Here is a 17,983-nt window from a genome sequence, read left to right on the forward strand (position 1 = left end):
AGAAGATGCACATTCTCTGTCATATGGGCCTGCATGAATAAACTTTCTGAATCCTTTATCATCCGCAACTGAAAATAGTTGTGGATCATTACTTAAGTGTTCCCTTAGTGCTAATGTACAGGGTGGGCCATTTATATGGATACACCGTAATAACATGGGAATGGTTGGTGATATTAAAGTCCTGTTTGTGGCTCATTAGTATATGTGAGGGGGCAAACTCCTCAAGATGGGTGGTGACCATGGTGGCCATTTAGAAGTCGGCCATCTTGGATACAACTTTTGTTTTTTCAATCCGGTTGTTCAGTGATGACGCGACGAATCCTACTTCCGGGTCTAAAGTAGTCTGCGTTTAATATGGCTTTTGTGTTGTTAACATGTTTAATGTTATGTATTTTCTTCTATTTGATCTCAAAAAGCTCCTAAAACAGTCAGTGATCACTGTTGACCTCCCTCGGCTTTTATTACCGCTAATCATTTATTTAAGCTCAGTTTTTAAAACCTTAGGATGTAACTACAGCCCAGCCCATGCAGCAGTATATGAATGACTAACCTTGTATTGTGGATGGATTATCTCAGTTGTTCTCCTGGCTGAAGTTTGGTCCTTTTACAGCATCCTGCCATGCGATTACATTTGTTCCTGACCACCGAGAACACTCACGTTAACTTTTATCGAGTGGAAAAAAAGTTAGCTTGTTTATATTATGCTAACATAGCTGTGTCGCTAGTGGTCACGTAGCACATCATTATATACCAGCTAGCCCAATTTCAGTAACCCTACAAACGTCACTGCTGTTTAGTTTTCTGTCTTCATTTATGCTGGAAGTGATAGCAGAGCTGTACGTTTTAATTTGTTTCCAAAACCCTGCAGTCAGGACATGCTATATTGTATTTAGATAGAAGCTAGCGAGCTAACTCCCTGCTAACTTCTAACTCCGTTAAATGTCATAAATTCCGTTTTCATGGATGCCTGGATGTTAAACGCAATTGTTACACCTGGTAGAGGAGAAGGCTGATCATTTTATTAAAGATGAAAGACTTTAGACAGTTTTTCAACTCTCAGTAATGCCATAGTGATCGTTTGATATATGGACCTGCAGCGGAGTTTAGACCCAGACACGGCTAGTGACGTCAGACTGAACAACCGGATAGGAAGAGGGCCATGTGACACATCAAACTTATTGGTAATGTCACAAGAAAAACAATGGTGTGCTTGGTTTCAACATAACTTTATTCTTTCATCAGTTATTTACAAGTTTCTGACCACTTATAAAATGTGTTCAATGTGCTGGATTCATTTGTTCACAGTTCATTGTGTTGGATTGTCAATGCAACCCTCTTCTCCCACTCTTCACACACTGATAGCAACACCGCAGGAGAAATGCCAGCACAGGCATCCAGTATCCGTAGTTTCAGGTGCTGCACATCTTGTATCTTCACACCATAGACAATTGCCTTCAGATGACCCCAAAGATAAAAGTCTAAGGGGGTCAGATCGAGAGACCTTGGGGGCCATTCAACTGGCCCACGATGACCAATCCACTTTCCAGGAAACTGTTCATCTAGGACTGCTCGGACCTGGCACCCATAATGTGGTGGTGCACCATCTTGCTGGAAAAACTCAGGGAACGTGCCAGCTTCAGTGCATAAAGAGGGAAACACATCATCATGTAGCAATTTCAAATATCCAGTGGCCTTGAGGTTTCCATTGATGAAGAATGGACCCACTATTGTTGTACCCCATATACCACACCAAACCATCACTTCTATTGTTCCAACAGTCTTGGAGGGATCCATCCATGTGGGTTAGTGTCAGACCAATAGCAGTGGTTTTGTTTGTTAACTTCACCATTCACATAAAAGTTTGCCTCATCACTGAACAAAATCTTCTGCGTGAACTGAGGGTCCTGTTCCAATTTTTGTTTTGCCCATTCTGCAAATTCTGTGCGCCGATCTGGGTCATCCTCATTGAGATGCTGCAGTAGCTGGAGTTTGTAAGGTTGCCATTTGTGAGTAGCTAATATCCGCCGAAGGGATGTTCGACTAATGCCACTCTCCAGTCACATGCGGCGAGTGCTACGCTGTGGGCTCTTGTTGAATGAAGCTAGGACAGCCACTGATGTTTCTTCATTAGTGACAGTTTTCTTGCGTCCACATTTTGGCAAATCCAACACTTGAACCAGTTTCACGAAACTTAGCAAGCAGTTTGCTAACTGTAGCATAGGAGATGGGTGGTCTCGTAGGGTGTCTTGCATTGAAATCTGCTGCAATGACCCGGTTACTGCATTCACCAGATATCAACACAATTTTGATCCGCTCCTCACGTGTTAACCTCTTCGACATGTCAATTGCTGTGAACAAAGAGAAACTTGTAAATAACTGATGAAAGAATAAAGTTACGTTGAAACCAAGCACACCATTGTTTTTCTTGTGACATTACCAATAAGTTTGATGTGTCACATGGCCCTCTTCCTATTGAAAAAACAAAAGTTGTATCCAAGATGGCCGACTTCTAAATGGCCACCATGGTCACCATGGAGTTTGCCCCCTCACATATACTAATGAGCCACTAACAGGACTTTAATATCACCAACCATTCCCATGTTGTATCGATTATTTCCAAGACTGTTTGCGTCTCAACGTTTTCTGGATCCTGCTGATGCCTGTTTGGTGCCTGTGGTCGGCTTTGATGATGATGCTCCTCGGCCTCGCTGCCCATGCCCTCCCAGGCTAAACTTCCGCCGTCAACATTATCGGAACCTGAGATTGCTGCGGCAGGTTTCTGGACCTCCTGAACCTTGAGCGCCAACTCCAGCTCCTGCCAGGATTGGCCTGGTGAATGCCAGATCACTTTTAAACAAAACTTTTATTCTTCGGGACTTCTTCAGTTCCCGTGATCTGGATTTTCTGTGTGTGACTGAGACGTGGCTGAGTGTTGGTGAGTCCAGTGCTCTATCTGAACTTTTACCTGTGGATTATTGCTATTTTAACTCGCCACGGAAATCAGGCAGAGGTGGAGGCACAGTGACTTTTTACAAAAAGGATTACAAATGTAAGCAGTGTTTTCTATAGCCTTCATTCTCCAGCTTTGAACTTACCTTGTTTGAGGCGAGTCGTACAAACCCGGTTTTCTGTGCTGTCATCTATCGCCCCCAGAAATACAATAAGAACTTCATAAACAACTTTTTTTTTAGCTGGGATTATGCCCAACTATGATAGTGTTCTTATTGTTGGAGATTTTAATATACATGTATGTTGTCCTGATAAACCACTGGTAAAGGACTTTTTAAGCCTTATTGACTCTTTTAGCCTGGCCCTAGCCCTACACATGAGCACGGACACGCACTGCACCTTGTCCTGTCATATGGTCTGTCTGTCACTAACCTGGAGATTTGTGACTGTGCACTCTCAGATCATATGCCTGTGTTATTCAACGTTGGTGTGACATATACTGCAGTTAAATCTGGCGCTGCTACTCGGTGCTGTCGTGTTATTAACCCCTCCACTGCCGCGCAGTTTTCTGCTGCTTTTAATCAGCTCGGTGGCCCTTCTGACTTTGTTTCCTCTGACACAGAAGAGCTCAATTCCTGGTTTTATTCTTGCTTACAAACAATCATGGACTCTGTGGCTCCTTTAAAAACCAGGCAGCCCAAGGCTAAACCTGAGCCTTGGTTTAATGAGAGCAGTCGTGCTGTTAAGAGGGAATGTCGTCGAGCAGAATGGAGGTGGAAAAAGGATAAATTGCACGTATCATTTCAAATTCTCAAAGACTGCTGGCATCGCTACCAGAACACTGTTAAAGAGGCAAAAAGGGAATATTTTGCAAATATTATTTCTTCCAACTGTCATAACCCACGTGTGTTGTTTAGGACCATTGACATTGTTCTTAATACGCCACTGAATGTTTGTTTGGAAGTTTCTCCTGAGATTTGCAATGATTTTCTGAACTTTTTTATTGAAAAGGTTGTCACCACCAGGGCTCTTATTACACCTCCCGACTCTGACCCCTCTGTCTCTGTCCCTTACACTGCTGTTTTTACTCAGTTTGAGCTTGTGACGCTCTCCACTTTAGAGGATGTGGTTCGCCATATTAAGCCCACAGGTTCCCTTCGGGATCCTTTCCCTCCACAATTCTTTAAAGAAATTTTTTCTAGTATACAACAGTATGTCCTTGACATTATTAACAGCAGTCTGTCTTCTGGTGTGGTTCCTGAAAATTTCAAACATGCAGTAGTGCAGCCACTGCTTAAGAAAACTGGCCTTGATCACACAGTTTTAGCGAACTATAGGCCTTTTTCCAAGCTGCCTTTACTCTCCAAGGTTTTAGAGAAAATTGTTTTTAGTCAACTGAAAGATTTTCTAGATGATAATGGCATTGAGGTTTTTCAATCAGGTTTTAAAACCCTTCACAGCACAGAATCTGCATTATTAAGGGTTTTTAATGACATCCTTCTGGTATGTGATTCTGGTAACCATGTTGTTCTTGTCTTGCTTGACCTAACTGCTGCCTTTGACACCGTAGACCACAATATTCTAATTTCTCGATTAAATGATGTAGAGGGTATTGGTGGCACTGCACTTAATTGGTTTAGGTCTTATTTGTCAGATAGAACTTTCTCTGTCAGCCTTCTCGGTTCCGAATCATCTTCTGCTTCTCTGTCATGCACACAGGGCTCAATTTTAGGGCCACTGCTCTTTTTACTGTATTTCTTGCCTCTGGGTTCCATCCTTAGAAGGCATGGGATCTCATTTCATTGTTATGCAGATGACTGCCAAATTTATTTGCCACTAAAACACAAGGATGGCATCTCCATAAAACCTCTCTTGACATGTCTAGATGACATTAAAGCTTGGTTGGCTCTAAACTTTTTAAATTTTAATGAAAAGAAAACAGAAGTGTTGGTGTTTGGAACCAGTGGTCCCTGTGAGTCCTTCTCCTTGTTTTAGGATCCCTGGAAGTCTATTTTAAGCCTGTTGTTACTGACCTTGGTTTTAAGTTGGACAGTGATTTTAAATTGGACAACCAAATCAGAGCAGTGGTGAAGTCCAGTTTTTATCATTTAAGGCGACTGGCAAGAGTAAAATCTTTTCTTTCGAGGCAGCACCTTGAAACAGTGATCCATGCTTTTATTTCTTCCCGCCTGGACTACTGTAACTCACTTTATGTGGGGGTCAGTCAGTCATTGCTCTCACGTCTGCAGCTGGTTCAAAATGCGGCTGCACGACTCCCCTAACAGGAACTCGAAAAAGAGAGCATATAACCCCCTTGCTAGCCTCTCTGCGCTGGCTGCCTGTGTCTTTTACAGTTAATTTAAAAATTCTCATGTTTGTTTTTAAACTCTTGCCCCACCGTACCTCTCTGAACTTCTTCATCCCCACACACCCTGTCGGTCTCTCAGGTCAGCTGACCAGCTGCTCCTGGAGGTACCGAGATCCAGGAGGAAGCTCAGAGGGGACAGGGCCTTCTCTATCGTGGCTCCAAAATTATGGAATAATTTGCCCTTGCACGTTAGAGAGGCCCCTTCACTTTTAAATCGCGTCTTAAAACCCACTTTTATTCCTTGGCTTTTAACCTCAGTGAGACTTAGTTTCTCTTTTATTTGAAGTACCGTAGTTTTCGGGTCATAAGCCACTACTTTTTTCCCACACTGTGAACACTGCGGCTTATACTGACGTGCGGCTGATGCATATTTTTTTTCATGCGGCCAAAAACATTTTGCCTGGTAACAGTAGACCAATCAAAATGATAAGTAGTATATATACGGTATATATTTTTATCGGTCGTTAAGAGATGTTGTAATGTTGTTTGTGCACTGTTCCGTAAAAAAACCCATAAGCAACGCAATTTGTGTGTTACCGATACGTACGTATACTTAAAGGTAGCCGTGTTACAGGCGCTGTTCGAGGAAAAAAAGCATTTGCAGTATGTATTTTTGTATGTTGCCATAACGTTTATGTTATTAACGTGGGTGGCTGTAGCTCAGGTGGCAGAGCAGGTCAGCCACTAATCAGAAGGTCGGTGGTTCGATCCCAGGCTGCATCCTGGCTGCATGCCAAATATCCTTGGACAAGATACTAACCCCGTGTTTGCCTACTGGTGGTGGTCAGAGGGCCCGGTGGCGCCTGTGTCCGGCAGCCTCGCCTCTGTCAGTGCGCCCCAGGGCAGCTGTGGCTACAATGTAGCTTGCTATCGCCAGTGTGTGAATGTGTGTGTGAATGGGTGGATGACTGAATGTAGTGTAAAGCGCTTTGGGGTCCTATGGACTAGAAAAGCGCTATACAAATGCAGGCCATTTATGTTACCATGTTTATGTTAAATTAAACGTTAAAAATCCTCACGTGTAATATTTCTGTGTAAATATCTCATATTACAAGTGAAACGCATACGGTTTTCTTTCTACAATTAGAGCATGTGGCTTTTAATCAGGTGCGCTCTGTAGTCCTGTAGTATTTAATTAATGGTTTCACTCTTCTTTTATTTTGTTTTTATTTATATCTCATGTAATTTTAATTTACAGTTCCAATGTACAGCACTTTGTGTCAGCTGTGGTTGTTTTAAAGTGCTTTATAAATAAAGGTGATGATGATGATGATGATGATGATGTTATTACGGTGTATCCATATAAATGGCCACCCTGTATAAGAGATGTTGGTGCACTATAAATGAAGTAATGTTGTTAAGTCCTTAAAGTTATATTCTTTTATTGTCTTGACTGTATTTGAAGCTATTTTTATTTTTGTATGATACCTGATTTATATGGAATATGGCTCAAGTAAACTAAAGTCTAAAATACTTAGTCAGTCATTTGTTTAATAGTAATTTAACATTATATAATTCACACATAAAACCATTAATTGTAATTTTAAATGGTTTAAAAGCATGTAGAATAGCATATGTAGGCAAGTATATTTCTCTTTTTTTATCAAGAAGCAAAGCCAAAAATTAAAAAAAAAAAAGAAACGGGGCAGGGTTCGGTGGTTGAATCATCCGTCCCCACCAATGCCAAATCTACGCCCTTGAAGTGAGCGCCACTTATGCCGTATGTATGAAGCCTGTTCTTTCAATGCATCGCTCTGCTTTGAAAATGAACAGTTGGAGCTCAAGGACATCAGCTGCTGATCAGCTTCAGCTTTAGTTTTCATTAGGAAAGATGTACCGGCATCTGTTTTGCTACTGTCAGCTGTTACTTTATTTTATTTCACAGCATTCAGCAATATCCCAAATACACTTAAGCAGATTTTTTTTTTTACATGTTTAAATGGCTTCCTCTTTCTGGAAAAGCCTTTCATCACATTCAAATATAAAATTCATGAATACAGTACATATTGTATCCTCATGAGAGTGTTGTAGGACTATTACAGCTTGTTTCTCCTTCCCTTTCTCTTTCATTCTGTAATCTTACCTTTTCCCTGTATGTTTTTTTTTTTCTGTCTTTTCAGTTTTTCATGTTATCAGCATTTCAAGGACAGGGCCAGTCTTCGCCCTTCACACCTTGAGTGTCACCCTAACACAATAAATATGAATGTTTTTGTGTGTTAACAAGGCCAGTCAGGCTGAAGACATGTTGGTAGCACCTTCTTTCTTATCACACTCTTCCCTCTGCTTGCTGCAGGAGACAAGGAGTCGCTGTCTTCAACCCCCCCACACCTCCCACACCCCACCTTTATTTTATACAGTTTTATAAACCATGTGTGCTCTAGGCTTAAGGAAAGAAAGGAAAGAAAGAGAAGAGCTTAATGGTACCTCATCAGTGGCAGTAAAGCAAAAAACTTTAACAGGTTATTTTTGAGAAAAGGTCTGTCTGCGTTGACCTTGGGTAAGACTGGTGCAACACCATAAAAGCATCAGTGTCACCTCAAAGGGAGGCTACTTAATTGATAAGCTGCATCCCATTTTTCTGAGCCAGCTCAGTCTAATCCTAAATCATGAAAACCACAAAGCTTAAGAATACATAGGATAGCCATTTGAGCATAAATAGTTTGCTCTTATTGGTGTCCTTAAGCACTCTTGGTCACCTTGTCCATGCGTTGTTGTGATTTATTATAGCGGCAATTCTACAACTTTGAGTTAATATTATTACAGTCGGTAATTTCAGTGCGATACTGAGCAAGCTCATAACAGAAAAAGCATTCACCTTTCAATGACAAACCCCTTTCGTTTCCCTCATGGTTCCATAAATTAGTCGGTACAGGCCCAGATTACAAATTACATAGTGAGTTCAGTCAGTAACTCTCTGGTGACAACTTGTAAAATGCAGAGTGAGTATGCAAATGCTGACACGACAGAGCTGTGCGTGTGCATTCAAATGGACAGGCTTTTTTAAACCTTTATGCTTACACACACGCACGCACTTAAGTTATTGTCTCGAGTCAGCAGATAGATTAGCATAGCCAACTAATCCATCTTATTAGCGAAAGAGAGAGAGGGAGAGACAATAAACCACAGGTTGGAAGGCATGTCTTAGGTATTAAAGTTTAGCTGAGTCAGTGTTATAGACTGGCAGTTCAAGAGAAGTCCTACCATTTAACTCTGGAAAAAAAAATTACACTAAGTGTCCAGTGAGTGTGTGCAGGGCTCTTGTGTTTGTTTGTTCGCCACAGAGTGATGGCCACTATCTGTACTTTTCATCAGAAGTCAGTCGAGTGTGTTGAGCCATCTCTCTCTGGAGGACAGATCCATATCAAATCATAATAGATGGCGATGCTATTTGAACAATGAATCAAAGCTGAAGCAGGGCTGACAGTCGAGCAGAGACATATTACATCTGACAGGGGCTGCACTGGATGAGAGCGGGTCACAAGCGCAAACTCGCTTGTACACACGCGCATGTCCGCACACAAAAGTAAACATGCACATACACACATTGACGGGTTAAGGCACTCTTCTGAAAGTCTAGTCTATTTCACAGTGTCGTGGCGGCTCTCAGACACTGTTCACCTGTGGTTGTTTAAAGTCATCTGTAGATTGTTGGTTGAGTTGCTTTTTTTCCATGAATCCTTTCACTGCCATGACTTGATACCCACTGGGTGTCATTATTGTGGTGTGCTACAACAGTCTTGCTCCAGCCCTCTTTCTATTTTGCTTTAAAGGAGAAAAACTTTCTTTTAATTTTTCAAAGTGGTTTTAAACAGCAGTTTCACTGGCTTTCTGGAAGTCTTTCAAAGTTTTTCTTTGGACATCAATCTACTGTCCTGTGAAGCCTCATCAGAAACGGTCTCAGTGGAAGGGTGGCTGTTAAAAAGCCATTCTTAAAGAAGGCAAACAGGGAGAAAAGGCTGAGGTATGCCATAAGAACTGTACTAAAAATCAGTGTTAACAGGTCTTATGAAGCAATTGAAGTGAGAAATTTTAAATATTTGGTTCAAATCATTATCATTATATCAGTGGAGGTCAGGAGCGAGGTACAACTCAGTATAGTGTCATCTGGAAAACAGCGGAGGCTCTCTCTTGGTTTGGTCCACAAGTGGTGTTGGGGATCTTGTCATATTGGCAAAAATGTCATTAACAATGATCACAATTACACTGCCAGTGCAGTAAAGGTATACTTTATATCATGTATTTCCGTATGTGTTTCTGAATTTCAGGCACTTCCCAGTTTCCTAGTAAGATATTGTAAATGGCCTGTATTTGTATAGCGCTTTTACTAGTCCCTAAGGACCCCAAAGCGCTTTACACAAACAGTCATCCACCCATTCACACACACATTCACACACTGGTGATGGCAAGCTTCATTGTAGTCACAGCCATCCTGGGGCACTGAGGAACACTGGCGCCACCGGGCCCTCTGACCACCACCAGTAGGCAACGGGTGAAGTGTCTTGCCCAAGGACACAACGGCCGAGACTGTCCAAGCCGGGGCTCGAACCGACAACCTTCCAATTACAAGGCGAACTCCCAACTCTTGAGCCACTTTCGCCCAGAAGATATAAAGAAATGAGAGGCGGTTCGATAGAATAATCATCCTTGTTTTCCTCTTTCACCATATTTCACTGTCTTTCTCTTCAGTTTGTGTCACTCGGCATCCCTCTCTCACTCTCCTACGGAGCTACATAATAGAAATTCTGAATCTCTTTTATTATTTACTCCAGCCCAAAGATGTTTCACATTACATTGGTCTTTTGTTTATAAAGTAAGCTGTTCAGCTCCCTTTGGGGATGTTTGTGTGTCTGTATGAGTGATAGCGTCCTGACCTTGACTCAAAAGTGTACTGCGGCGTGCATCACAGCGTTTGAGGGTCTTATACAGTAGTTGCCTGTTGTTGACTGAATTTGATTGAATTATTCAAGGCTTTTGATAGAACTGAGGTATTTATAGGCGTCGGCCTCTGCCTCTGACACTTACGTGGTAACAGCAAGCTCTCTGAAGGCTCTTTAACAAAGCAACCAATTCTGAGGCAGAGGAGGAGGAGAAAGACAGCAGAAAGGCAGAGATATGCTGGAGTTGTTTGCTCGAGGCTAAAACAGAAGAGGACACTGAGGCCACAGACAGTTACACGCAGTTTAGTGCTACTTGTCCAGGAATTCCTGTTTCCTTGTTAAAACGAAGAAAGGAAAATGGTGCTGAGGAAACAGCTGTCACTAGTTTTTCTGCATGAAATGGATTTTTCGGGATTGCTTTTAATCGCCTCAAGGTGAAGACGAGAAGATGAGCGGGAGTTCAGCTTGTCTCAGGGATTCAAATGACAGAGTGGAGAGACAACCTTCTTGTTCAGGTCTTAGCGAGGCTGAAAGGTGGAATTGAAAAATGGACTGTTGTCCAGTCATGGTGTCAGATTTGCCTGTGCTGTGTAGCAGGATAGATGGAGTTGTCACAGTTGTGAAGACAGAGCAAAGCAACTCCTCGTATTATGACCTTTTCTGGGGTAAGTTTCATTGCACTGAGCACCGTTTAGATATAAACACTCTTTTCAAGACTGAAATAGCCCATTTTTGCAAATGTGAGAAACTTCCAATGTGACTCAGCATACGGAGTAATGTAGTAGAAAAAAGGATGGTGTCTGCTAGCGTACTACTGCTTCCATTTTTAGAAGAGGATGCTCACTACGCTGCACATTTAAATGTGACTTAAAGCTTAATACAGAGCAGGAAAAAAGTTCAATCATCAGGCTATCAAACTATTTGTTAGGTAACAATTTTAAAAATTTACCAAAAATAACTAATTAAAAGTTTTCCAGTTGTCACTCACTGTCATTCTTAAAGAATTGTTATCTTTTGTTAAATTTTCCTTTGTTCTTGCTGTCAGTCTTCTCCTCATTGCAGACCTACTTTCTTCCAAAAGTGGAAAAGCTTTTTTCTATTATCAGATATTTGTTTTGTATTTCTATTTTTAGACTCTGTTGTTGTTTATTATTTATGTCATGATGATCAAATATTCAAACGGCTCGCTCTTCTCATTAAAGTAAGCGACAGAAGATGTGGCATTTTGACTCGCAAGAACTCAACAAAATGGTCAAAAGTTTCACTGGATACTTGATGATGAACTCTTTTCCTATACTGTTGCCATCACTTGATCTCATCTGTCTTTCTCCCTATAATCATTGGTATTTCAATGCCATTGTCGAATTCTTATCAAAGCGCGTTGTTAGACTGTGACTGTCCATGCTAAACAAAGACTGTTGAACTGGTGTTCATAAACAGCCTCTGGCCACACTCTCCAGTTCCATTTTTTTTTTTTTACTATTGCACCATTTCACCCATCTAGCATGCCTCAGTTGACCATAGGTGCTATGCAGAGCTTCGTAGGCCCACATCTACATGTTCTAGCATATACTCTACCATGGCGAAGACAGAAATCCTATGTGAAGGTCATATTTGTCATGAACCGGCTGTGTGGAGGCAGATGAGGACCCAAACGCAAAACTCACGGAGGCAGGAACTGAACTCAAAATCACTGCTTTATTGCAGGTTTCACAAAGGAACAGAACTAAACTGGGAATACTAACAGAAAACCGTGGGAACACAGAAAGACACACAGGTTCGGGGAGAAGACATTGACGACGCGACACTGACCTGATGGAGATACGCACATAAATACACAGAGGGTTAACGAGGGAAGTGGGAGCACACGGGGAACACAGCTGACACAGATAATCATAACGAGACAGGGCAGGCGTGAACACAACATGACGCATACTGACGAGAGACTGTCAAAGTAAAACAGGAAGTACACAGAGGTTCAGACAGGAGGAGAGAGAGCACGGGGAGAACACAGACATAACAGGCTGGGGGAAACATGGAATAAAACACAAGGAGAGACGAGAGCTCATAAATACACAGAGGGGCACACAGGAGGTAACCAAATAAGGAACATCTTAACTAAATAACCTAGGAACCAAGGCATAAATAGGGAACAAAATACAAAAACACACAAAAACTAAGAATACTGGGCCAACATGGCCCAGGACCATGACAATATTTGTAGCAAACTGATGCTGAATATTAAAAAAATATCTAATCTGTCAACTGCAGCTAATGTCTGAGGTTATCATCAAGTGTTGTTTCACCTCACTCCCTTTCCATGCACAAGTTAAACTTGACCACAGTAAAGTAAGTAAATAAAACTTTATTTATATAACATTCTTTTAAAAAGATTTTAACTGGCTTTTAAAGGAAACGGAAGACTACAGGGAAAAAATCTAAGGAAATGAATCCTGCAATACTGTTGGTGTCTGAAAGGCTCAGGCTTTATATTAGTCAGCTAACATGAAAATGTCATCACTGTAACAAAATTATAACAAAACACAACTTTTTCTTCTGTGTATCCTGTTACGAGTATGAAAAATTGTTCTTCGGGAGCAAAATTGTTGGCATCATAACATTATGCTGGACCCTGGTGTTTGTGTGTTTGGCACCTGCAACTCACATCACTAATAAGAGCACAGCTGGTTTAACACTGTACATCTCATAAAAAGCGACTTGCCTGTCTGTTTATGCTGCACTCAAACAAAACAGCTATATTAAATTCGTGATGGATTAAAATGATGCTTGAGGATCATTCCTGTCCTGATGAAAGTTTTGTTGTTTGTTTCGTTTGTTGGATTTCTCTTTTCTTTTCTTTGGTTGATGACTGGCTGTCAGTGGCACAAACTGGGTTTTCGTGCCAAAACACACTCTTTGCTTTGGTATCTTAGAAATAAAAGCCACCATCTGTTTCACCACTTGAGTGCTTCACATGAAGAAACAGAAATGTAATGTTCAGTTTGAATTAAACTCAAAAAGAGCTGATTTTTGTTCGTAGCGCTTCTGATGGACTATAAAATAATGAAGCTATTAGCTGTAATTTGTCGCTCTCGCAGGGTCAAGTCAACAGTAAACAACATTAAACAGTGAGAGTTGTGTCACTTCTCATTTTGAATACTACCCTGGAGTTCTAACCTTGAGCAGTGTTTGTGTGTATCCCTTATATGTACATAGCAGATAAATATTAAACTGGCACAGCGTCCACTTCCAGCCTCTCTTTTATGCTGTTTTCTTTTCCTTCCTCTTTTTCACACTTCTATATATTAACTGTGACTAATTTCACTCCATGAAGAATAAAAGCGTTCGCCTTTCTTTCAAAACTCTTACTGAAGATAGCACTAAGGAAGAAGAGCGAAAAAGAAAATGAAGACATTGGCCTGTCCACTATACTGAGGACAGTTAGCCTTGTATCCACCTGCATGCTCCAGCAACTCCCTGTTGGATCTGTGCAGTGACAGACACATTGTGTGACAGCACAAAAGAGAATGAGATTTCCACAAGCTTCTCCTCGCAACTCTTTTTTTAAACATTTTTTTATTTTTATTTTAAACACTGTTTTTCTTCTCCTATACACCAGGTTTAAGAGGTTAAGAAACAAAATTATGAGGAGACAGAAAGAGGAGAGTAGACATGAGTGGGAGAGTGGCAGGGAAGAATTAAAAAGTCAATGGGGCTTAGTTGATAGGTGTGTGTGTTTGTGTGGATGTGTTTGAATGTTTGTGTGCAGCTCTTATCAGTATTAAAACAGCATAGGTTAATTCCCATTCAGCGTGGACACTGTGTTTGTGCGCGTGTGTGTGTGTGAGTCCACGTGTATGTGTGATGGGACTCTGGCGTCCTTCAGACAAGGACAGCAAAGGTGTTGCAGTCTGTCCAGAATAGAGAAGTGGGAAAGATGTAGCATGTTAACAGTGTTACAGAAAGCGTGACTTATCGCTTGATGTGTAAAATATGCTTTCATCTCAACAGATGATCACTCATAACACACAAAAAAAACTTTCAGTCAATACCACCCTTCATATATTTTTGATAGTAAAAACATCTATATTTCTGCTCAAATTATAGGGTAGAAGTGCTATTATCAACTTTTACCCTGATTAGTTACGTTTTTTTGAAAGTGGTTTAATAAATCTTACTTTATTGCATTACTGTACCAAGATGACTTCACTAACAGGATATTTTAACAGAGCATATGTCAGAAGAAGACTTCATCAAACAGTGCAGGCTGTAGGCACTTTGGATTTTACTGTCCTAGAACGTTAGACTATATTAGTCCTGTTAGAGTTGATGGTTCAACTTTACGTTGGTTCCAAGGTACGCATTGAGACAACATTTGATTTCATTCAGTGTGGTTATTATTGTTATTATCGTTGTCATTATTATTATTATTATTACCATTATCATTTTTATTATTATTATTAAGGTGAAAAGCTTGAAAGCTAAACAGTACTAGTACTACAGTACTTCTCAAACTTTCTGTTTTTGTTTTTCCCCATAAACTTTTTGCAGCAAGTTCAATAAGTCATTTCAGTTTGTGACAGAGATCAGATGAATCTCTATCCACTGGGCAAATCAAAAGGAACTTTGACTTTAGCCAAATTTTACCATTTAAATTTTGCCCACATTGTTTTATTCAAGAGGCAATCCAGGCAAAATGTGTTTCTGCTACCAGATGTCGAACATTGTTCAAATGAAAATGTCCCTCGCTTTTGATTTCTGTTTTATTAAAAAGCATTCAGAGGTCAAGTTTTTTTTATGTTCTCAAAGGGAAATGACCTTCCTCTATTTCTTTTTCTTTGTTTTTTTAATACTATGACGTTACAGTTTAATTTTGGAACTGGATGTTTCACTTGAATTTCAATGATATCTCCAAAAAGTAGAATTTGGTTTGAAACCAACATTGTTCTACTGAAAATGTCCTTGTCTCTCTATATCTCTGTTATTAAAAAAGCATTCAGAGGTCTCTCTGTTTTAGACCACATTTGTCTTCAGAGAGAGAAAGTAGTGCATTCAATTTTAAATTAACAAAACCAGATGGAGATTATTTGAGCTTTGTGACACAGCCATCAAAAGATGGGTATACTGTAACCATAAAGGGATGGATATGGTCAGCAACAATACTCAGGTAGGCTGTGGAGTGTAATTATTCTCAATCGGTACTAAGGGGCTCAAAGAAAACACCCCGACACCATTATACCACCATTACCACCAACCTGAACTGACGATATAAGGCAGGATGTATCCACGTTTTCATGTTGTTTAACCCAAATTCTGACCTTAACATCTTAATGTTGCCCATCTAATCGAGACTCATTAGACCAGGCGACATTTTTCTAATCGTCCATTTTCCCATTTTAACGAGACAGTGTGAATTGTAGCCTTGGTTTCCTTTTCTCAGCTGACAGGAGTGGCACCTGGTGTGGTCTCCTGTTGCTGCAGCCCATCTGCTTCAAGATTTAATATTTTGTGCATTTAGAGCTGTTCTTCTGCAAACACTGGTTGTAACAAGTGGTTATTTGAGTCACTGTTGCCTTCCTATTAGCTCAAAGCAGTCTGGCCATTTTCGCCCAGAGAACTGTCGCTCACCGGGTATTTTCTCATTTTCAGACCAGTCTTTGTAAACCCTAGAGATAGTTGCGTGGGAAAAATCCCAGTAGCCCATCTGGCACCAATAACCAATCCACATTTAAAATGAACTGAAATCACATTTGCTTTCTATGTTTTGTTACAACTAAAGCAGGTTAGAATTGGTTAGAGCAGGTTGTCTTGACCATGTCAGCATCCCTAAATGCACTGAGGTGCGGCTGTTGGATTGGCTTATAAGATATTTGCCTTACCGAGCAATTGAGTCTCTACATATAGATTTAATATTAAAATGAATCTATATGTATAGATTCAATACATAATAAAAATGATAATAGCTTTTTGTTTACAGTGGAGCCCTGTGTCTCATCTTTTGTTTTCTGCTTTTGTGTGTATGGGTCTGTGATAGATGGAAGTATATTGGAGGTTATCTCTGCTATGAGGGCCCTGTCTTTAGATGCTCCTGGGCTGTACATGACAGTTGTGATGAATAAGTTGCATTTCACACTTCTGGACCGTATCACATGGTGCACAAACACACATACACACACAAACTTAGATGCGCACACTCTAGTAGAAACAGAAATACAAATGCTGCATCTGTTGCTTTCAAGCACTATTCAAACAAACAAATGCAGTCTTCTTAGCTAAACCATTACTAAACAAACAAGTGCTCAGCAGGAACAGCTTTTGCGTACGACATCGATGACCACTGGATGAAAATAATTTACATTTTCGATCCATTGCAAGTTAATCACTTCCCTGCTGGCTTACGCATCAGATAAAATTCATTAACTCTGCAAGTCTAAAAAGGTTTACCATTACAAAAATGTAGTGTCTAATATTGTTACACGTTGAGCAATCAGGATTTCAATTACGTCATTATTGAAGCCCTTGATAGTCATTAATATTATGCTGTGTTTTCTGTAGACATAGCTTGTATTGATGTCGATCATTGTGTTACGGTCATGTTGTCATTATTGTGGGTGTTCAACAAGGGTCCATTCTTGGTCCTCTTTTTATTCATGACAGCCGTAATGCCATGACCATGGACCTGTTTCCTAATCTGGCCAAAGTGCAACCTACTTTTTATACACACACACACACACACACACACACACACACACACACACACACACACACACACACAAATAATGTGTGTGTGCAACTCCTAAGGAATTTGTCTCAGGAAGGGCATCTGGCACAAAAATCTACCCAATCAAACATGCAGAGCTACCTGCTGTGTTGAGCCCTTGTGAATAAGTGTGTAGGCAAATCATGTGGTCACTTAATATATAAATACAGAACCTAAGATACATGAAAGTCTGTCATTAGCCATAACTCTTATTCATATTCAACTGGTACGTGTATGTGTGCATGAAAGCTGAGTCTAGCCCTAAAAGAAAGCCTCTGAAGGTGTGGGAGAAGACAAGTCCTGACTCATCTATGACTTTCTCCCCAAATATCACCTCTTTTTTCATTACGACTTACCTTTGACAGGCTGTGCTAACAAAATGCCACGTCTTTCCTCCCCAGACTGGATGTAGAGTAACCTTCTAACCTAAAGAAAATACCAACTCACCCTTCTTTTCCCTTTACTTTAATTGATAGATGTACACTGTACAGTAATTGTATTTTAGTTGGATATTTTGAACTCTATACATTTTAAGTTGACTGGGCTTTTTATTTGGTGTCAGAGAATTCAGAGAATTTATTTAATTACATTTCTCACCTGAGCTGAAAAAGACATTCAGATTAACACTCATTCTAACATACAAAGGATGAAGAAAGCCACGCAGTTGGAATCATGCTGAAACAAATCTGCAAGATTCAGAGTGATTCAGATTCATAGAGCACAGCTTGATTATGAAAAACAGGCATGTTCAGGCAAACAAGATAATTGTGAAAACACAGATATAAAAAATGAAGAGGAAGGTCAGAGAGTAAAAACAGTGGCTAAGAGGTTAAAGTTAACTGCTGCTAAATCCCTTTTCATTTTTTGCCCTTTTGCCATGTCACCAAGTGTCAGTGGATGCACTTATCAAAGCTTCAAGTTGTTCTCAGCTGACAGTCGGTCACTCACACAGTGAATCAGATTGACAGGATAAAGTGGATCTGGAGATGCCAGCCAGTTCAAGACTGCTCACTCACTTTGACCTCTTTC

The 17,983-nt window shown here is 40.5% G+C and overlaps 1 protein-coding gene across 7 annotated transcripts in view; it reads left to right on the plus strand.

The window, feature by feature from the left end:
* The window catches only part of shank3a (SH3 and multiple ankyrin repeat domains 3a), a 251,622-nt gene that overhangs the window by 210,531 nt on the left and 23,108 nt on the right, over positions 1–17,983 (plus strand). The gene's annotated exons all lie outside the window — the stretch shown is intronic.

This window comes from Rhamphochromis longiceps, linkage group LG7 (genome assembly GCF_057381845.1).
Source record: "Rhamphochromis longiceps isolate RC_006_pf linkage group LG7, R_longiceps_female_GT1.1, whole genome shotgun sequence".
NCBI lineage: Eukaryota > Metazoa > Chordata > Actinopteri > Cichliformes > Cichlidae > Rhamphochromis > Rhamphochromis longiceps.